The sequence below is a fragment of the Hordeum vulgare genome, chromosome 2H (genome assembly GCF_904849725.1).
Source record: "Hordeum vulgare subsp. vulgare chromosome 2H, MorexV3_pseudomolecules_assembly, whole genome shotgun sequence".
In the NCBI taxonomy this organism is placed as follows: Eukaryota; Viridiplantae; Streptophyta; class Magnoliopsida; order Poales; family Poaceae; genus Hordeum; species Hordeum vulgare.
The window spans coordinates 441,306,851-441,329,744 of record NC_058519.1 but is presented as its reverse complement, the minus strand read 5'-3'; positions in this window follow the sequence as shown (position 1 = coordinate 441,329,744).

Genomic DNA, 22,894 nt, shown 5'->3' with positions numbered 1-22,894 from the left:
CGCTATTGGATATTGACCGAGGAGTACCTCGGGGCATGTCTACATAGTTCTCGAACCCGCAGGGTCTGCACACTTAAGGTTTGGCGTTGTTTTAGTATATTTGAGTTATATGTGTGGTTACCGAATGTTGTTCCGAGTCTCGGATGAGATCACAGGCTTCACGGGGCTTTCCGGAATGGTCCGGAGACGAAGATTGATATATAGGATGACCTCATTTGATTACTGGAAGGTTTTCGGGCATTACCGGGAATGTATCTTGGAGCGACGAATGGGTTTCGGATGTTCACCGGGAGGGGGCCCGCCCACCCAGGGAAGCCCATAGGCCCTAGGGGTGGCGCACCAGCCCTTGGTGGGCTGGTGGGACAGCCCAAAAGGTTCCTATGCGCCAAGGATAGAAAATCAAAGAGAAAAAGGGAGGTGGGAAGGAAGGGAAGGACTCCACCTTCCAATCCTAGTTGGACTAGGATTGGAGGTGGACTCCTCCGCCACCTAGCCGGCGCACCATAGGGGGCCTTGGCCCTCAAGGCAAGCCTCCCCTCCCCTCCTCCTATTTATAGTGGAGTTTTAGGGCTGATTTGAGACAACTTTTGCCACGGCAGCCCGACGACAAACAACACGGTTTTTTCTCTAGATCGTATTTCTGCAGAGCTCGGGCGGAGCCCTGTAAGAGTAGATCCTTCACCACCTCCGGAGCACAATCACGCTGCCGGAGAACTCATCTACTTCTCCGTCTTGCTTGCTGGATCAAGAAGGCGGAGATCATCGTTGAGCTGTACGTGTGCTGAACGCGGAGGTGCCGTCCATTCGGCACTAGATCGGAGAGGATCGTGGGACGGATCGCAGGACGGTTCATGGGACGGTTCGCGGGGCGGACCGAGGGATGTGAGGACGTTCCACTACATCAACCGCGTTTCTTAACACTTCCTGTTGTCCGATCTACAAGGGTACGTAGATCCAAATCTCCTCTCGTAGATGGACATCACCAGGATAGGTCTTCGTGCGCATAGGAAAAATTTTGTTTCCCATGCGACGTTCCCCAAAAGTGGCATCATGAGCTAGGTTCATGCGTAGATGTTATCTCGAGTAGAACACAAAGGGTTTTGTGGACGGTGATGTTTGATTTGCTGCCCTCCTTAGTCTTTTCTCGATTCAGCGGTATTGTTGGATTGAAGCGGCCCGGACCGACATTATTCTTATGCTTACGAAAGACTGGTTTCATCGATTGACATGCAACCTCGTTGCATAAAGATGACTGGCGGGTGTCGGTTTCTTCAACTTTAGTTGAATTGGTTTTGACCGAGGCGGTCATTGGAGAGGTTAAATAGCAATTTGCACATCTCCATTGTGGTTTTTGCGTAAGTAAGATGCGATATACTAGATACCCATAGCAGCGACGTAAAACATGCAACAACAATTAGAGGACGTCTAACTTGTTTTTGCAGGGTATGCTTGTGATATGATATGTCCAATGCGTGATGTGATATATTGGACGATGAGATGATCATGTTGTAATAGTTAATATCAACTTGCACGTCCATGGTACGGCAACCGGCAGGAGCCATAGGGTTGTCTTTAAACTAACGTTTGTGTTTGCAGATGCGATTACTATATTGCTAGGAAGTAGCTTTAGTAGTAATAGCATAAGTAGCACGACAACCCCGATGGCGACATGTTATGGAGATCATGGTGTGGCGCCGGTGACAAGAAGATCGTGTTGGTGCTTTGGTGATGGAGATCAAGAAGCACATGATGATGGCCATATCATGTCACTTATGAATTGCATGTGATGTTAATCCTTTTATGCACCTTGTTTTGCTTAGAACGACGGTAGCATTATGAGGTGATCTCTCACTAAAATTTCAAGACGAAATTGTTTTCTCCCCGACTGTGCACCGTTGCGACAGTTCGTCATTTCGAAACACCATGTGATGATCGGGTGTGATAGACTCAACGTTCACATACAACGGGTGCAAAACAGTTGCACAAGTGGAACACTCAGGTTAAGCTTGACGAGCCTAGCATGTGCAGATATGGCCTCAGAACACATGAGACCGAAAGGTCGAGCATGAATCATATAGCTGATATGATTAGCATAGAGATGCTTACCACTGAAACTATTCTCGACTCACGTGATGATCGGACTTCAGATAGTGGATTTGGATCATGTACCACTCAAATGACTAGAGAGATGTACTTTTCAGTGGGAGTTCTTAAGTAATATGATTAATTGAACTAATTATCATGAACATAGTCTAATGTTCTTTGCGAATAACGATGTAGCTTGCGCTGTAGCTCTACTGTTTTTCGATGTTCCTAGAGAAAATTTAGTTGAAAGCTTATAGTAGCAACTTTGCGGATTGAGTCCGTAAAACTGAGGATTGTCCTCATTGCTGCGTAGAAGGCTTATGTCCTTAATGCACCACTCGGTGTGCTGCACGTCGGGCGTCCTCTGTGGATGTTGCGAACATCTGACATACACGTCTTTGATGACTACATGATAGTTCAGTGCGCAATACTTAATGGCTTAGAAGCAAGGCGCCGAAGACGTTTTGAAAACGTCGCAGAACATAAGAGAAGTTCAAAGAGATGAAATTGAGATTTCATGCTCATGCCCTTGTTTTGAGGTATAAGACCTCTGACAAGATTCTTTGTCTACAAGTAAAGGAGGAAAGCTCAAATCGTTGAGCATGTTCTCAGATTGTCTGAGTACAACAATCGCTTGAATCAAGTGGGAGTTAATCTTCCAGATGAGATAGTGATGGTTCTCCAAAGTCACCGCCACTAAGCTGCTAGAGCTTTGTGATGAACTATAAACAAATCAAGGATAGATATGATGATCCTTGAGTGATTCGGAATGTTTGACACTGCGAAAGTAGAAATCAAGAAGGAGCATCAATTGTTGATGGTTAGTAAAACCACTAGTTTCAAGAAGGGCAAGGGCAAGACGGGATACTTCATGAAACGACGAACCAGTGGCTTCTCTAATGAAGAAACCCAAAATTGAACCCAAACCCGAGACTAAGTGCTTCTGTTATGAGGGGAACGGTCACTGAGGTGGAGGTACCCTAGATACTTGGTAGATAAGAAGGTTGGCAAAGTCGACAGAAGTATATTTGATATACATGATATTGATGTGTACTTTACTAGTAATCCTAGTAGCACGAGGGTATTGGATACCAGTTCGGTTGCTAAGTGATTAGTAACTCGAAATGAAAGCTGCGGTATAAACGGAGACTAGCTAAAGGCGAGGTGACGATACATGTTGGTAGTGTTTCCAAGGTTGATGTGATCAAACATCGCACGCGCCCTCTATCATTGGTATTGGTGGTAAAACCTAAATAATTGTTATTTTGTGTTTGCGTTGAGCATGAACATGATTGGATTGTGTTTATTGCAATACGATTATTCATTTAAAGAGAATAATAGTTATTCTATTTGCTTGAATAATTACCCTCAATGGTTTATTGAATCTCGATCGTAGTGTTACACATGTTCATAATATTGGTGCCAAAAGATACAAAGTAATAAATAATAGTACCACTTAGTTATGGCACTGCCACTTGAGTCATGTTGGTATAAAATGCATGAAGAAGCTCCATGCCGATGGATCTTTGTACTCACTCATTTTTGAAACGTTTGAGGCATGCAAACCATACCTGTTGGTATAAATGCATGAAGAAACTCCATAGAGATGGATCGTTTGGATTCACTTGATTTTGAATCACTTGAGACATGCAAAACATGCCACATGAAACAAGAGAGTAACTTGTTGGGTGTAATGCATTTTTATGTGTGCAGTCCAATGAGTGCTAAGGTACGCAGTGGATATCGTTATGTTCTTACTTCGCTGACGATTTGAGTAGATACAGGAGTATTTACTTGATGAATCACAAGTCTAAAATATTGAAAAGTTCAAAGCAATTTCAGAGTGAAGATCATTGTGACAAGAGGATAAATTGTCTACGTTATGATCATAGAGATGAATATCTGAGTTACGAGTTTTTGGTACGTAGTTAAGACAAAGTGAAAATTGTTTCGCAGTTCATGCCACCTGGAACACCATAGTGTGATGATGTGTCTGAACGTCATAGCCACGCCCTATTTGATATGGTGCATACTATGATGTCTCTTATCGAATTACCACTATCGTTTATGGGTTATACATTAGAGACAACCGCATTCACTTTAAATAGGGCACCGCGTATTTCCGTTGAGATGACACAGTATAGATTATGGTTTGGATAAGACTAAGTTGTCGTTTCTTGAAAGTTTGGGGCTGCGATGCTTATGTGAAAAAGTTTCAGTCTGATAAGCTCGAACCAAAAGCGGATAAATGCATCTTCATAGGATATCCAAAACAGTTGGATATATCTCCTATCTCAGATCCGGAAGCAAAGTGTTTCTTTCTAGAAACGGGTCCTTTCTCGAGGAAAGGTTTCTCTCGAAAGAATTGAGTGGGAGGGTGGCGGAACTTGATGAGGTTAGTGAACCGTCACTTCAACCAGTGTGTAGCAGGGCGCAGGAAGACGTTCATGTGGCGCCTACACCAATTGAAGTGGAAGCTGATGATGGTGATCATTAGAGCTTCGGATCAAGTTACTACAAATCTCGTAGGTCGACAAAGGTCGTGTACTACTATAGAGTGGTACGGTAACCCTGTCTTGGAGGTCATGTTGTTGAACAGCAATGAACCTACGAGTTATGGAGAAGCAAAGGTGGGCCGGATTCTTACAAATGGCTGGAGGCCATGAAATCCGAGAGAGGATCCATGTATATAACAAAGTGTAGACTTTGGAAGAACTACTTCATGGTAGTAAGAATATTAAGTAATGATGGATCTTTAAAAGAAAACACACGATGATGGTGACTATTCACCATTAGAGAAAAGCTAGACTTGTCGCAAAGATGTTTTCGACAAGATCAAAGAGTTGACTATCATGAGACTTTCTCACTCATAGCGATGCTAAAAGTCTGTTGGAATTATGTTAGTGGTTGCTGCATTATTTTTGAAATATTGCACATAGGAAGTCAAAACATTGTTTCCTCGACAGTTTCCTTATGGAAAGATTGTATGTGATACAATCAGAAGGTTTTGTCGATCCTAAGGATACTATCAAGTATGCAAGCACCAGCGATCCTTTTATGGATTGGTGCAAGCATCTCAGAGTTGGAATATACACTTTGATGAGATGATCAAAGATTTTGGGTTTGTACAAGGTTTATGACAAACTTGTATTTCCAAAGAAGTGAGTGGGAGCACTATAGAATTTCTGATAAGTATATGTGGTTGACATATTGTTGATGGGAAGTAATGTAGAATTTCTGGAAAGCATAAAGGTTGTTTCAAAGGGGTTTTTCAAAGGAAGACCTGGATAGAGCTACTTGAACATTGAGCATCAAGATCTATGAAGATGGATCAAAATGCTAAACATAACTTCCAAATGAAATGCATGCCTTGACAAGTTTTTGAAGGAGTTCAAAATAGATCAGCAAAGAAAGAGTTCTTGGTTGTGTTGTAAGGTCTGAATATGAGTAAGACTCAAAATCCCGACCACGGCAGAAGAAAGAGAAAGGACGAAGGTCGTCCCCTATGCCTTAGCCATAGACTCTACAGTATGCCATGATGTGTACCGCACCTAATGCGTGCCTTGCCACAAGTCTGTTAAGAGGTACAGAGAGTGATCTAGGATTGAATCACTGAACAACGGTCAAAGTTATCCTTAGTAACTAATGGACTAAGGAATTTTTCTCGATTATGGAGGTGGTTAAAGAGTTCGTCGTAAAGGGTTACATCAATGCAAGCTTTGACACTAATCCGAATGACTATGAGTACTTAAACGAATTTGTATAGTAGAGTAGATATTTGGAGTATTTCCGAATAGAACGTAGTAGCAGCATCTGTTAGATCACATAAAGATTTGTAAAGCACACATGGATCTGAAAGATTCAGAACCGTTGACTAAAACCTCTCTCACGAGCAAGACGAGATCAGACCCCAAAACTATATGGGTGTTGGATTCGTTGAAATCACATGGTGATGTGAACTAGATTATTGAGTCTAGTGCAAGTGGGAGACTGTTGGAAATATGCCCTAGAGGCAATAATAAATTTGTTATTATTATATTTCCTTGTTCATAATAATCATTTATTATCCATGCTAGAATTGTATTGATTGGAAACTCAAATACATGTGTGGATACATAGACAACACATTGTCCCTAGTAAGCCTCTAGTTGACTAGTTCGTTGATCAAAGATGGTCAAGGTTTCCTGACCATAGGCAAGTGTTGTCACTTGATAACAGGATCACATAATTAGGAGAATCATGTGATGGACAAGACCCAAATTATATACGTAGCATATTGATCGTGTCATTTTATTGCTATTGTTTTCTGCGTGTCAATGTATCTGTTCCTATGACCATGAGATCATATAACTCACTGGCACCGGAGGAATTCCTTGTGTGTATCAAACGTCACAATGTAACTGGGTGACTATAAAGGTGCTCTAAAGGTATCTCCGAAGGTGTCCTTGAGTTAGTATGGAGACTGGGATTTGTCACTCCGTGTGACGGAGAGGTATCTCGGGGCCCACTCGGTAATACAACATCACACACAAGCCTTGCAAGCAATGTGACTAAGTGTAAGTCATGGGATCTTGTATTACGGAACGAGTAAAGAGACTTGCCGGTAACGAGATTGAAATAGGTATGCGGATACCGATGGTCGAATCTCGGGCAAGAAACATACTAAAGGACAAAGGGAATGACATACGGGATTATGTGAATCCTTGACACTGAGGTTCACTTCATAAGATCTTTGGACAATATGTAGGATCCAATATGGGCATCCAGGTCCCGCTATTGGATATTGACCAAGGAGTACCTCGGGGCATGTCTACATAGTTCTCGAACCCGCAGGGTCTGCACACTTAAGGTTTGGCGATGTTTTAGTACAGTTGAGTTATATGTGTGGTTACCGAATGTTGTTCGGAGTCCCGGATGAGATTACGGATGTCACGAGGGTTTCTGAATGGTCCGGAGACGAAGATTGATATATAGGATGACCTCATTTGATTACCGGAAGGTTTCTGGGCATTACCGGGAATGTACCGGGAGTGACGAATGGGTTCTGGATGTTCACCGGGAGGGGGCCAGCCCACCCGGGGAAGCCCATAGGCCCTAGGGGTGGCGCACCAGCCCTTGGTGGGCTGGTGGAACAACCCATAAGGGCCCTATGCGCCAAGTATAGAAAATCAAAGAGAAAAAAAGGGGAGGTGGGAAGGAAGGGAAGGACTCCACCTTCCAATCCTAGTTGGACTAGGATTGGAGGTGGACTCCTCCACCTCCTAGCCGGCGCACCATTGGGGGCCTTGGACCTCAAGGCAAGCCTCCCCTCCCCTCCTCCTATATATAGTGGAGTTTTAGGGCTGATTTGAGACAACTTTTGCCACGGCAGCCCGACCACAAACACCACGGTTTTTCCTCTAGATCGTATTTCTGCGGAGCTCGGGCGGAGCCCTGCGGGAGTAGATCCTTCACCACCACCGAAGCACCGTCACGTAGCCGAAGAACTCATCTACTTCTCCATCTTGCTTGCTGGATCAAGAAGGCCGAGATCATCGTCGACTTGTACGTGTGCTGAACGCGGAGGTATCGTCCGTTCGGCACTAGATCGGAGCTGATCATGGGATGGATCGTGGGACGGTTCGTGGCACGGTTCGAGGGACGTGAGGACGTTCCACTACATCAACCATGTTTCTTAACGCTTCCTGTTGTGCGATCTACAAGGGTACGTAGATCCAAATCTCCTCTCGTAGATGGACATCACCATGATAGGGCTTCGTGTGTGTAGGAATTTTTTTGTTTCCCATGCGACGTTCCCCAACAGTCCTCCCTTAGAAGTCAATGTAGTTAAACCCAATCCAGTTGAAGAGAAAGTCATCGCTTATAATGATCCTATTGTTCCTAGTGCTTACATTGAGAAACCACCTTTCCCTGTTAGAATAGAGGATCATTCTAAAGATTCAACTGTGATATGTAGGGGCTACATTAAAACACCTACATCCCCTTGGCAAATTAGAGTTGAACCTAGCATTGCTATTATCAAAGATCTCCTGTCCGACGATGTTGAGGGCCATGATATTCACTTCTGTGAAGATGCTGCTAGAATTGCTAAACCTCATGCTAGAGACAAACATATGCCTGTTGTTGGCACGCCTGTTGTTTCTGTTAAGATAGGAGATCATTGTTATCATGGTTTATGTGACGTGGGTGCTAGTGTTAGTGCAATACCCCAATCTCTATATGATGAAATTAAAGACGATATTGCACCTGTCGAGATGGAACCTATTTATGTCGCTATGCAGCTTGCCAATAGAGATACTATCTGCCCTTTGGGAATTGTTAGGGATGTTGAAGTTTTGTGTGGTAAAGCGAAGTATCCTGCTAACTTTCTCGTTCTTGCTACCACACAAGATATCTTTTGTCCCATCATATTCGGCAGACCTTTCCTCAATATTGTCAATGCTCATATTGATTGTGAGAAGCAAACTGTCATTGTTGGCTTTGTGGGTGTGTCACATGAGTTCAATTTCTCCAAGTTTGGTAGACAACCTCATGAAAAAGATTTTCCTAGTAAGGATGAAATTATTGCCCTCGCTTCTATTGTTGTGCCTCCTACTGATCCTTTAGAGCAATACTTGCTTGAGCATGAAAATGATATGCATATGGATGAAAGGAATGAGATAGATAGAGTTATCTTTGAACAACATCCTATCCTTAAGAATAATTTGCCTGTTGAACTGCTTGGAGATCCACCCCCACCAAAGGGTGATCCTGTGTTCGAGCTCAAACAGTTGCCTGATACTCTTAAGTATGCTTATCTTGATGAAAAAGAGATATATCCTGTTATTATTAGTGCTAGCCTTTCAGAGTATGAAGAAAATAAGTTATTGAAAACTCTGAGGAAGCACCGTGCTTCTATTGGATATACTATTGATGATCTTAAGGGCATTAGTCCCACTCCATGCCAGCACAAAATTAAAACCGATCCTGATTCCAAACCAGTTGCCGATCATCAATGGAGATTAAATCCTAAGATGAAAGAGGTAGTAAGAAAAGAAATACTGAAACTCCTGGAAGCAGGTATTATCTATCTTGTTGCTCATAGTGATTGAGCAAGTCCGGTGCATTGCGTCCCTAAGAAGGGAGGTATTACCGTTGTCCCTAATGATAAGGATGAATTGATCCCTCAGAGGATTATTATTGGCTATAGGATGGTGATTGATTTTAGGAAATTGAATAAAGCTACTAGGAAAGATCATTACCCTTTTCCTTTTATCAGCCAAATGCTAGAAAGATTGTCTAAACACACACACTTCTGCTTTCTAGATGGTTATTCTGGTTTCTCCCAAATACCTGTTGCACAATCTGATCAGGAGAAAACCACTTTCACCTGCCCTTTCGGTACGTTTGCTTACAGACGTATGCCTTTTGGCTTATGTAATGCACCTGCTACATTTCAAAGATGTATGATGGCTATATTCTCTGACTTTTGTGAAAAGATTGTTGAGGTTTTCATGGATGACTTCTCCGTTTACGGGTCTTCTTTTGATGATTTCCTTAGCAACCTTGATCGAGTTTTGCAGAGATGTAAAGATACCAATCTTGTCTTGAATTAGGAGAAGTGCCATTTTATGGTTAATGAAGGCATCGTCTTAGGACATAAAATTTCTGAAAGAGGTATTTAAGTCGATAAGGCTAAGGTTGATGCGATCGAGAAAATGCGATGCCCTACAGATATCAAAGGTATAAGAAGTTCCCTTGGTCATGTTGGTTCCTATAGAAGGTTTATTAAGAACTTTCCTAAGATTTCTAGGCCTCTTACCAATCTCTTGCAAAAGGATATTCCTTTTGTTTTTGACGATGATTGTGAGGAAGCCTTCGAAATACTTAAAAAGTCCTTGATAACTACGCCTATCGTTCAACCACCTGATTGGAACTTACCTTTTGAAATCATGTGTGATGCTAGTGATTATGATGTTGGTGTTGTTCTAGGACAAAGAGTTGATAAGAAGTTGAATGTTATTCATTATGCTAGTAAAACTCTAGACAGTGCCCAAAGAAACTATGCTACTACTGAAAAGGAAATTTTAGCAGTCGTATTTGCATGTGAAAAGTTCAGGTCTTACATTGTTGATTCCAAGGTGACTATTCACACTGATCATGTGTAACATCCCAATTTTCCCAATTGGGAATGTTTTACATTCTAGCTAAGCATCTATGCATATTGATTGAAATAAATTTGGCACTTGAATTCTTTCGTCTTTTGATTTGCATTTCCATCTTTTTCCTCGCATGAGAAATGCCCGGGGAAATACTCTCTTGCACGCAAGGGAGAGAACGGAGGAAAATGACCCTCCAAAGTGCGGGCAATTTCTGAAATATTGGAGCCAAGAAATCCAAAGATCATTTGCAAAAAGAAAATAAAGCATTTTGAGGAATTTCTGAAAAAACATTTTTTTAAATTTTTATTTTTGCTTTGGAAAAATGTTATTCGGGTAGAGGATATTTTTCTGATTTTTTTGGTATATAATACTCTATATTAAATATTTGATTTATTTCCTTTTATTTCCCTTTTGATTTTCTGTTTCGGAAAAGATATAAAAATAGGAAAGTCTTGTTTTTTTAGGCCGCCGCCCCGAGCGCTTAATAGCTGAGGGCCGCCACCCCCACAGCCCAGGGACCAAATCCCTTAATTGTCGGCCGCCCTTTCCCATCCGCAGCCCCCTCCTCCCACTGCCACGCGGGCCCTCCCCTGGCCGACCCTTCCCACCCCGCGGTCGTCTTCCTCCTCTTTTCTAACAGAGGAACCGACCCAGCCGAGCTCCCCAGGAACCGGGATCCTCTCGGATTCCCCTCTCCCCCTTCCTTCCCCACTCCCCCTCTCGGCCTATAAGTACCCCAGCCCCCGGCCGCACCCCGTTCCCACCCCGCCCACGTCAAGCCGCCGCCCCGAGCCCTCTGCAGCAGCCCCGCCGGAGCAGCCGAGCTCCTCCACCTTGGCCACCCCCTGGAGCAGCACCCCGAGCCCTCCCTCACTCCGCCCGACGCCTCCCCTCGCCGGAGGACAGCCGTCGCCGCCTCCCCGTCCCTCCACCGCCCCCGGAGCCTCTTCCCTCGCCGGCGACACCACCCTCACCGGAGTTGCCTCCTACTGCCACGTTGAGACTCCCTCCTCTTTCTGTTGTTTTTTCTTTTTTTTAGTTAGCCCTTAGATCCATATCCTACGGTGTAGATTAGATTAGGGTACACCTTCGGTTTAGATTAGAAAACCGTGCTGGTTTTTTTCACTTAACACGGGTAGCCAGTAGTTTTGTTAGCCTTCGGCCGTTTGTTTATAACCTTGCAACAAACACCCCCGCAGCCTATCACAGCACGCCACGTATACCCCCTGTTAGTTAGCTAGTTAGTTTCTTTTTTCTGTCTAATTGCAAAAACAGAAAAGTTTCTGTTTTGTTTTGGCCATAACTTTTGATCCCGAAGTCCAATGATATTGATTCTTGTTCCAGTAGACTCCAATTGTCCTGTAGTTTTTAAAAACATATAATTTGTCTATGTTTAAAATTTTCAAATATAAGTTAGATCAGATTTAGTTTAAACCTTGTTTTGCCTATTCCAGGAGTTTAAAAATGATTTTGTGTTGATTATTTTTGTTACTGCTTCCTAGTGATTAAATCTTACTGTGGTAGAAGTTTGAAAAAATTTAAAGTATTTTTACTGGTGTTTTCAACAGAAACAAGTTTCTGCCTTAGTAACGTGTGTTGAACTCTTTTACTTAGGCATTAGCAAATCCTTGCTTGTGATGTTATTTTTACTTGTTGCTTGATTGTATTGCTTATGGTGTGTTTTGTGTTTGTATTGGTAGATCATCCGGAGTGTGAAGCGTGTTACTTAGAAGCACTCGAGCAAGACAACTATCATCAAGGCAAGTCATTTTGATCATGTTATTTTCCTATGTTTTCGATGCATGGTAGTTCACCTTTCTTTGCCCAATTGCATGCTGCCTAGGTACTTGGAAACTTTAGTATAAGTTGTAGTATCATGTGGTAGGCACACAACAACCCCGATACTTGGCCCCGGGACGACAATTTCTTAATGCTATGCTTGAGTAGACGGGTTTTCGGTTGAGTGTATATCACGAGTGATGCGAGGTTGATTAAATAATCAAGACTGGCTAAGACAAGATGTTCAAGACCTCGGACGCAATGCAACTCTGGGTGAAGGACGGTTGATCGGCTCCTTGGAGAACCCAGTGGATGCCCAGGATGCTGGGGACGGCCATGACATCCTGCGGAAAGCTTCACCCAACCTCGAAGAGACGGACGGAGACTTCAAGACTCAAGGCTTACCTGCACAGCCACAAGTCATTATGGGATCTGGCTTGGTTGGACAACGCGGCGACTCTGGACAGGCGGTGCTAGCAGATGTAGAAGAACGGTAGGAATGGATGGGCACCGACAGGGATTCAGAGGGACCCGTTGAAAGACCATGTTTTGATCATCCGGCCTTCAAACACCCTGAAGTGCGAGGACAAAGCCGGAGGCGATCAAATCTTGTGGGGAACGTGTGCAAAACTCTGCAGAGTGCCCAAACTAATCGATTAGCCGTGTCCACGGTCATGTACAACTTGAGCCGAAGGCATTGAATTTCCCCTGAACTCCCGACACAACTTAATAATGATGTGGGTGTTAACAACTATTCGGGTACGAGAATTGGTTGGCGGAACCATCTCGTTAACAACAAACAACGTAGTAACATTTTGCTTCCAACCCCTCTTGTTGTAGGATGAAACTGGCTTTATGCAAAACTCATAGCCCCACAGGCCAAATATGCATGTAGAGATAGTTGATTATTATTTTACTCCTCTCTTTGATGACTTGTCGGCATATTCAATATGCTGACCTACACGGCTGCAATGTATCATGTTGCAGAGTACTTCTCCGACCAGGAGTGAGGCTACGATCTACGCTCAGCGACATGCCCTTGGAGTCGGATGGACTCGTCTACCTGATGCTTCCGCTAGTCTTCGTTAGATATCTCATGAGATGGCCTTCAGCCACTTTATTGTAATCCTTTATTGTAATAAAGTACTCTTTATGAGATTTCGATTAATAAAGCTGTGTGATTGAACTCTTGAATATATACATTATGTACTCAGTGTGTACCAGCATGATCTTGGGATGGTACGGAAACACTAGAGGCTTGACTCGTCTTGAGTCGGGTCGCTACAGAAATGGTATCAGAGCACACGCTCATCTTAGGACGTAACCTCTAGGAATGGAAAAGCCTTAGGAAGAAAACTATTTTCTCTTATGTCTATAAATCTTCTATTTCCTCTTCTGATCATTTCTGACTTCTCTCCGATTTTCCAATGTTTTAGATGGCCACCTTCGTCCCTGTTAAGTTCACGGAGTTTTGGCAGCCCGACGCCACTATGCCGTTCGGAAAGGAGCTGGTACAGATCACCAAGGACTTGAGCATTGCTCTGCCGACTATCACAGGGAAGCCAACTTCGTCTTACCGGGAGGATTCATGCTACAGGATTGAGGTGCACGTTCCCGGAATGACATTCCAGCCGCGCACTGAGCCGATGGATTTCAAGTTCATCGCACCCAACTGGATTCTCGGAAGGGACATGGCGATCCATTGTGCACTCGGACGTATCAAGGAAGAGTACAAGGGCTGCCCTATTTCCCCAGACCTATTCACCGTATCCTGGAGAAACGAAGACGGAGAAATCATCTCAAGCAAGACCAAGGACGCTCTCTTGTCTTATGCTCAGACCTTGGAGAAGCACAGCGGGACTCTGGAGCATCGTGTGATCAAGGACGCCAGGAAGATCAAGCAACTGTCACTCTGCGAGCTTGAACTTGAAGAAGCAGCCCGAGAAGCCCACTATGAACATGAACTGGAGGTGAAGGACTTTCTGGAGCGGATCGAGAAGCTGAAGACTCGAGTTGCATACCTGGAGGAGGAACTGGACATGGGCGAGAACCTTCATCCCGAAGGAGACGTAGCCCCCTTGATCAGCAACGACGAGGACTATGAAGAAAGCTCCACCGAAGGACCCATCACCATGCTTTTCTGAGGAGGACACTTAGACTAGACCACCAAATTTACCTTATCGTTATACGTTTTAGGCCGATGTTTAGGATTATCGAATTTTGTATCCCCGTGTGAACCTTTGTGATGATATTGAATATGATGTGTGGTGTGATACTTGTGTGTTGCATTCATATGGGTAGTGTAATTACTCTTAGACCATTGTTCTATGCTAATATCACCCCTCCACATACATCAGATGCCTCCGAGACGCGCCCCTGAGTCCAACTTTCCGCCGGAACTCACCCAGTTGATCCAGCAACAAAACACCCTGATGCAGCTGATCATCCAGAACTAGAACAATAACAACAACCATCATCCACCCCAGGCTGACAATCTCACCCGTTTCCTGAGGTTGAACCCTCCAACTTTCTCCAGCAGCATTGAGCCCATTGTGGCAGATGATTGGCTCCGCAAGATGGAGCGTGAACTTATCACTGCTGGTTGTTCTGAAGCTGAGAAGGTGCGTTTTGCCGCGCATCAACTTAAAGGCCCTGCAGCTGCTTGGTGGGAGAACTACACCACCACTTATCCCATTGCTGGAGTCACTTGGGAGCAATTCAAGCAAGCCTTCCGCACCGCACATGTCTCAGCTGGTGCAAATAGTCTGAAGAAGCGTGAGTTTTGCAACTTACGCCGGGGGAATCGCTCTGTGGCCCAGTACGTGATGAATTCAGCATGCTCGCCCGTTATGCACCTGGAGATGTGGCCGATGACGCGCCCAAGCAGGAAAGGTTCTTGGAATGACTCAATGATGAGCTGAGCATTCAGTTGACTGTAGCCACCTTCAACAACTACCAGGAGCTAGTTGATAAGGCCCTCATCTTGGAGGGGAAACACCAGCAGATGGAGAACCGCAAGCGAAAGGATGGGATTGGAAAGTTCAACTCCGGCACTCAGCAGAAGCCTCGCTACACCCCCTATTCAGGGAATACCGGGACTGGATCCGGTACGTTCGGAGGACACGTTCAACATAACCACCCAGTGCACAACCATGGAGGACACAACCATGGAGGAAATGGGAACCACCGCAACAACAGCAACTTCAAGAATGGCGGTACTGGCACTCAGCAGCACTCAGCTCCAGCTCAGAAGGATCTGACTCACATCACCTGCTTCAAGTGTCAGAAGACGGGACACTATGCCACTGAATGTCCCCAGAACAAGCAGGGAAATGGAAACGGCAACGGCAACTCTGCAGCAAAGAAGCCCAATCCTTTTCCTCGAGCTCAGGTGAACCACATTGATGTTGAAGAGGTCTATGATCACCCCGATACTGTGGTTGGTTAGTTTTTGCTAAATTCACGTCCAGTATTGGTACTTTTTGATTCTGGTGCAACACATTCATTCATATCAAGGGTAGTTGTGGAAAAGTATAGTTTGCCAACTAGAACCCTCAGCCAGCCTATTAAGGTCAGTTCCCCAGGAGGCATGATGACAGCCGGGATAGGATGCCATGCTTTGAGTCTCAACATCGGAAACCATAATTTCCCCACCGACCTCATCGTATTAGAGTCCCAGGGATTGGATGTAATCCGAGGCATGGATTGGTTGGCCAAGTATGAAGGGAATATTGATTGTGCCCTTAAGTCTATTTTGCTCACCACCCCCGAGCAGAAGCGGATTAAGTACGTGTCTCAGCGCCCGACACAGAGTAAGCGAGTAAACTCTCTCACGGGAGTAGTCCAGGAGGAAGTACCGATTGTACAGGAGTACCCAGATGTATTTCCGAAGGAATTGCCGGGCATGCCACCCGATAGAGAGATTGAGTTCTTCATTGAGCTATTACCCGGAACAGCCCCGATATCCAAGAGACCCTATCGGATGCCCGCAAATGACTTGATAGAAATCAAGAAGAAAATTAAGGAGTTATTGGACAAAGGGTATATTCGCCCAAGTTCTTCACCTTGGGGAGCCCCAGTGCTCTTGGTTGAAAAGAAGGACAACTCCTTGAGGATGGTTGTCGATTATCGTGCATTGAACGATGTGACCATCAAGAACAAGTACCCCTTGCCGATGATCAATGATCTGTTTGATCAGTTAGTTGGAGCTCGCATATTCTCAAAGATCGATCTTCGATCCGGGTATCATCAGTTGAAAATTCGTGAACAGGATATACCCAAGACAGCCTTCACCACTCGGTACGGCTTGTATGAGTACACGGTCATGTCCTTTGGACTGACTATTGCTCCGGCATATTTTATGAATCTGATGAACAAGGTATTTATTGAATACTTGGACAAGTTTGTCGTGGTGTTCATCGATGACATACTGATATTCTCCAAGAACGAAGAGGAACACAAGGAACACATGCGTCTAGTTCTGGAGAAGCTTCAAGAGCATAAGCTATATGCAAAGTTTAGCAAATGTGAGTTTTGGTTGAAGGAAGTTGGATTCCTCGGACACGTCATCTCAGGAGAAGGAATAGCAGTGGACCCTGCCAAGGTCGCAGCAGTCACCGAATGGGTAGCACCCACTTCAGTCAAGGAGATCCGCAGTTTCCTCGGACTTGCCGGATATTACCGGAGGTTCATTGAGAATTTATCAAAGATCGCCAAGCCCATGACAGAGTTATTGAAGAAGGAATCCAAGTATGTTTGGACTGAGGAATGTGAAACCAGTTTTCAAGAGCTGAAGAAACGTCTTGTTACAGCCCCAGTGCTGATATTGCCGAACATTCTGAAGGATTTCCAGGTTTACTGTGACGCTTCTCGTCAAGGACTCGGAGGAGTACTCATGCAAGAAGGCAAAGTTGTAGCCTATCCATCCAGACAGCTCAGACCTCATGAGTTGAATTATGCCACACATGACTTGGAACTAGCAGCCGTAGTGCACGCTCTCAAGACCTGGAGACATTTCCTGATCGGAAATAGTTGTGATGTTTACACTGATCACAAGAGCCTGAAGTATATATTCACGCAAAAGGAGTTGAACCTCAGACAGAGGCGATGGCTAGAGTTAATCAACGACTATGACATGAGATTGCATTATCACCCAGGCAAGGCAAATGTTGTAGCCGATGCGTTGAGCCGCAAGAGTTATGTGAACACACTCACAGCTGGAGGATTACCCCAGGAGTTAGTCGATGACCTCCGAGAGCTCAAATTGGAAATAGTTCCAAGAGGATTTGTTGCCACTCTGTAAATTCAGTCTACTTTGACAGTAAAGATCCGCGAAGCACAGAAATCAGACAAGGAGATAGCTGAGATTAAGCAGAAAATGGAAGACAGGAAGGCTAAAGGTTTTCGTGAGGATGAACACGGAACTTTATGGTTTGAGGATCGCATCTATGTGCCCAATGATCCCGAACTCAGGAAGTTGATACTTCAGGAGGCCCATGATTCCCCGTACTCGATACACCCCGGCAACACCAAGATGTATCTGGATCTGAAAGAAAGTTTCTGGTGGACAGGATTGAAGAAAGACATTGCCGAGTTCATAGCAATATGCGATGTTTGTCAGCGAGTAAAAGCCGAGCATCAAAAGCTTGGTATGGACTTCATCACAGGATTACCCAGGACCCGTTCTGGCTATGATTCTATTTGGGTTGTGGTCGATCGTTTTGACCAAGGTAGCTCACTTCATTCCGGTGAAGACTACTTACACGAGTGCCAAGCTGACCAAGATATATATGACGAGGATCGTATGTCTGCACGGAGTACCGAAGAGCATTGTGTCAGATAGAGGGACCTAGTTCACATCCAAATTTTGGCACCAACTGCATGAAACCTTGGGAACGAGATTGGAGTTCAGCACCGCCTTTCACCCACAGACAGATGGACAGACCGAGAGAGTCAATCAGATTCTGGAGGACATGTTGAGAGCTTGCGCACTAGACTATGGGTCTAGTTGGGATGACAATTTATCGTATGCCGAGTTCTCATACAACAACAGCTACCAGACCAGCCTGAAGATGGCCCCTTTCGAAGCTCTATACGGAAGGAGGTGCAGAACACAGTTGATGTGGGATGGAGTTGGAGACCGACAACTTTTTGGTCCCGACCTTATCCGAGATTCTGAAGAGAAGGTCAAGCTAATTCGTGACCGACTCAAGATAGCTCAGTCCAGGCAGAAGAGTTATGCTGACAGCAAACGCAAGGAAGTAACGTACGAACTGGGAGACCGAGCATATCTTCGGGTGTCACCACTTCGAGGAATCAAGAGATTCGGTGTGAAAGGGAATTTCGCACCTCGTTTCATTGGCCCCTACAAAATTCTTGAACATAGAGGCGAAGTTGCATACAAACTGGAACTGCCGAAAGGATTGTCCGGAGTTCATGATGTCTTCCATCTTTCCCAGTTGAAGAAATGCCACGCTGAGATGGCCGATGTTCCGTTGAGAGATACAGTGCCCCTAGAGGCCATACAGCTTGACAGTGATCTGACGTATGAGGAGAAACCCGACAGGATTCTCGAGACTGCCAACAGAGTTACCCACAACAAGATCATCAAGTTCTGCAAGGTGTTGTGGAGCCACCACACCGAGGAAGAAGCCACCTGGGAACGAGAAGAGGATCTTCGTCGAGACCACCCGCACCTATTTTCTAACCAACCCGAATCTCGAGGGCGAGATTCATCTTAAGGTGGGTAGGTTTGTAACATCCCAATTTTCCCAATTGGGAATGTTTTACATTGTAGCTAAGCATCTATGCATATTGATTGAAATAAATTTGGCACTTGAATTCTTTCGTCTTTTGATTTGCATTTCCATCGTTTTCCTCGCACGAGAAATGCCCGGGGAAATACTCTCTTGCACGCAAGGGAGAGAGCGGAGGAAAATGACCCTCCAAAGTGCGGGCAATTTCTGAAATATTGGAGCCAAGAAATCCTAAGATCATTTTTTTAAAAATATTTGCAAAAAGAAAATAAAGCATTTTGAGGAATTTCTGAAAAAAACATTTTTTAAAAGTTTTTATTTTTGCTTTGGAAAAATGTTATTCGGGTAGAGGATATTTTTCTGATTTTTTTGGTATATAATGCTCTATATTAAATATTTGATTTATTTCCCTTTTGATTTTCTGTTTCGGAAAAGATATAAAAATAGGAAAGTCTTGTTTTTTTAGGCCGCCACCCCCACAGCCCAGGGACCGAATCCCTTAATTGTCGGCCGCCCTTTCCCATCCGCAGCCCCCTCCTCCCACTGCCACGCGGGCCCTCCCCTGGCCGACCCTTCCCACCCCGCGGTCGTCTTCCTCCTCTTTTCTAACAGAGGAACCGACCCAGCCGAGCTCCCCAGGAACCGGGATCCTCTCGGATTCCCCTCTCCCCCTTCCTTCCCCACTCCCCCTCTCGACCTATAAGTACCCCAGCCCCCGGCCGCACCCCGTTCCCACCCCGCCCACGTCAAGCCGCCACCCCGAGCCCTCTGCAGCAGCCCCGCCGGAGCAGCCGAGCTCCTCCACCTCGGCCACCCCCTGGAGCAGCACCCCGAGCCCTCCCTCACTCCGCCCGACGCCTCCCCCTGGAATAGGAAAAGTTTCTGTTTTGTTTTGGCCATAACTTGTGATCCCGAAGTCCAATGATATTGATTCTTGTTCCAGTAGACTTCAATTTTTCTGTAGTTGTTAAAAACATATAATTTGTCTATGTTTGAAAGTTTCAAATATAAGTTAGATCAGATTTAGTTTAAACCTTGTTTTTCCTATTCCAGGAGTTTAGAAAATGATTTTGAGTTGATTCTTCTTGCTACTTCTTCCTAGTGATTAAATCTTACTGTGGTAGAAGTTTACAAAAATTTAAAGTATTTTTACTGGTGTTTTCAACAGAAACAAGTTTCTGCCTTAGTAACGCGTGTTGAACTCTTTTACTTAGGCATTAGCAAATCCTTGCTTGTGATATTATTTTTACTTGTTGCTTGATTGTAGTGCTTATGGTGTGTTTTGTGTTTGTATCGGTAGATCATCCGGAGTGCGAAGCGTGTTACTTAGAAGCACTCGAGCAAGACAACTATCATCAAGGCAAGTCATTTTGATCATGTTATTTTCCTATGTTTTCGATGCATGGTAGTTCACCTTTCTTTGCCCAATTGCATGCTGCCTAGGTGCTTGGAAACTTTAGTATAAGTTGTAGTATCATGTGGTAGGCACACAACAACCCCGATACTTGGCCCCGGGACGACAATTTCTTAATACTATGCTTGAGTAGACGGGTTTTCGGTTGAGTGTATATCACGAGTGATGCGAGGTTGATTAAATAATCAAGACCGGATAAGACAAGATTTTCAAGACCTCGGACGCAATGCAACTCTGGGTGAAGGACGGTTGATCGGCTCCCTGGAGAACCCAGTGGATCCCCGGGATACTGGGGACGGCCATGACATCCTGCGGAAAGCTTCACCCAGGCTCGAAGAGACGGACGTAGACTTGAAGACTCAAGGCTTACCTGCACAGCCACAAGTCATTATGGGCTCTGGCTTGGTTGGACAATGCGGCAACTCTGGAAAGGCGGTGCTAGCAGATGTAGATGAACGGTAGGAATGGATGGGCACCGACAGGGATTCAGAGGGACCCGTTGAAAGACCATGTTTTGATCATCCGGCCTTCAAACACCCTGAAGTGCGAGGACAAACCCGGAGGCGATCAAATCTTATGGGGGACGTGTGCAAAACTCTACAGAGTGCCCAACCTAATCGATTAGTCGTGTCCACGGTCATGGACAACTTGAGCCAAAGGCATTGAATTTCCCCTGAACTCTCGACACAACTTAATAATGATGTGGGTGTTAACAACTATTCGGGTACGAGAATTGGTTGGCAGAACCATCTCGTTAACAACAAACAACGTAGTAACATTTTGCTTCCAGCCCCTCTTGTTGTAGGATAAAAGTGGCTTTATGCAAAACTCATAGCCCCACAGGCCAAATATGCATGTAGAGATAGTTGATTATTATTTTACTCCTCTCTTTGATGACTTGCCGGCATATTCAATATGCTGACCTACACGGCTGCAACATATCATGTTGCAGAGTCCTTTTCCAAACAGGAGTGAGGCTACGATCTACGCTCAGCGACATGCCCTTGGAGTCGGATGGACTCGTCTACCTAATGCTTCCACTAGTTTTCGTTAGATATCTCATGAGATGGCCTTCAGCCACTTTATTGTAATCCTTTATTGTAATAAAGTACTCTTTATGAGATTTCGATTAATAAAGCTGTGTGATTGAACTCTTGAATATATACATTATGTACTGAGTGTGTACCAGCATGATCTTGGGATGGTACGGAAACACCAGAGGCTTGACTCGTCTTGAGTCGGGTCGCTACAATCATGCTGCTATTAAGTATCTTATGGAAAAGAAAGATGCTAAACCTAGACTTATCAGATGGGTTGTCTTGCTACAGGAATTTGATTTGCATGTTGTTGATAGAAAGGTTGCTCAGAACACCGTGGTAGATAACTTGTCTAGGTTGGAGAATGTTCTCGATGACCCACAACCTATTGACGATAGCTTTCCTGATGAGCAATTGAATGTCATCAATGCTTCACGTAGTACACCGTGGTATGCTGATTATGCAAATTATATCGTTGCCAAATATATACCACCTAGTTTCACATACCAGCAAAAGAAGAAATTCTACTTTGATTAGAGATATTACTTTTGGGATGATCCTCACCTTTATAAGAAAGGAGTAGATGGTGTTATTAGACGTTGTGTACCTGAACATGAATAGGGACAGATCCTATAGAAGTCTCACTCCGAGGCTTACGAAGGACACCATGCGGGAGATAGAACTGCACGCAAGGTATTGCAATCAGGTTTCTATTGGCCCACTCTCTTCAAGGATGCCCGTAAGTTTGTCCTGTCTTGTGACGAATGTCAAAGAATAGGTAATATCAGTAAACGTGAGGAAATGCCTATGACTTATTCACTTGTCATTGAACCATTTGATGTTTGGGGTTTTGATTATATGGGACCTGTTCCAAAATCCAACGTGTATACTCATATCCGAGTTGTTTTTGATTACGTTACTAAGTGGGTAGAAGATATCCCAACTAGTAGTGTTGATCACAACACCTTTATCAGGATGCTTAAAGAAGTTATTTTCCCTAGATTTGGAGTCCCTAGATATCTAATGATTGATGGTGGTTCATATTTCATTCGTGGTGCTTTCCGTAAAACGCTTGCTAAGTATGATGCCAACCATAGAATTGCATCTCCCTATCATCCTCAGTCCAGTGGTCAAGTAGAGCTAAGTAATAGAGAGATTAAACTAATTCTGCAAAAGACTGTTAATATGTCTAGAAACAATTGGTCTAAGAAGCTTGATGATGCATTGTGGGCTTATAGAACTGCTTATAAGAATCCCATGGGCATGTCTCCGTACAAAATGGTTTACGGTAAAGCATGCCATTTACCTCTTGAGCTAGAGCATAAGGCTTATTGGGCAATCAAAGAGCTCAACTTTGATTTCAAACTTGCTAGTGAGAAGAGGTTATTTGATATCAGCTCACTTGATGAATGGAGAGCTCAAGCATATGAAAATGCCAAGTTGTTCAAAGAAAAGGTTAAGAGGTGGCATGATAAAAGGATACAAAAACGTGAGTTCAATGTAGGCGATTATGTCTTTCTATATAATTCTCGTTTAAGATTTTTTGCAGGCAAGCTTCTCTCTAAATGGGAAGGTCCTTACATTGTTGGGGAAGTATATCGTTCCGGTGCCATCAAGAGCAACAACATGGAATGTAATTTTTCGAGAGTGGTAAATGAGCAAAGAATTAAGCATTATATCTCA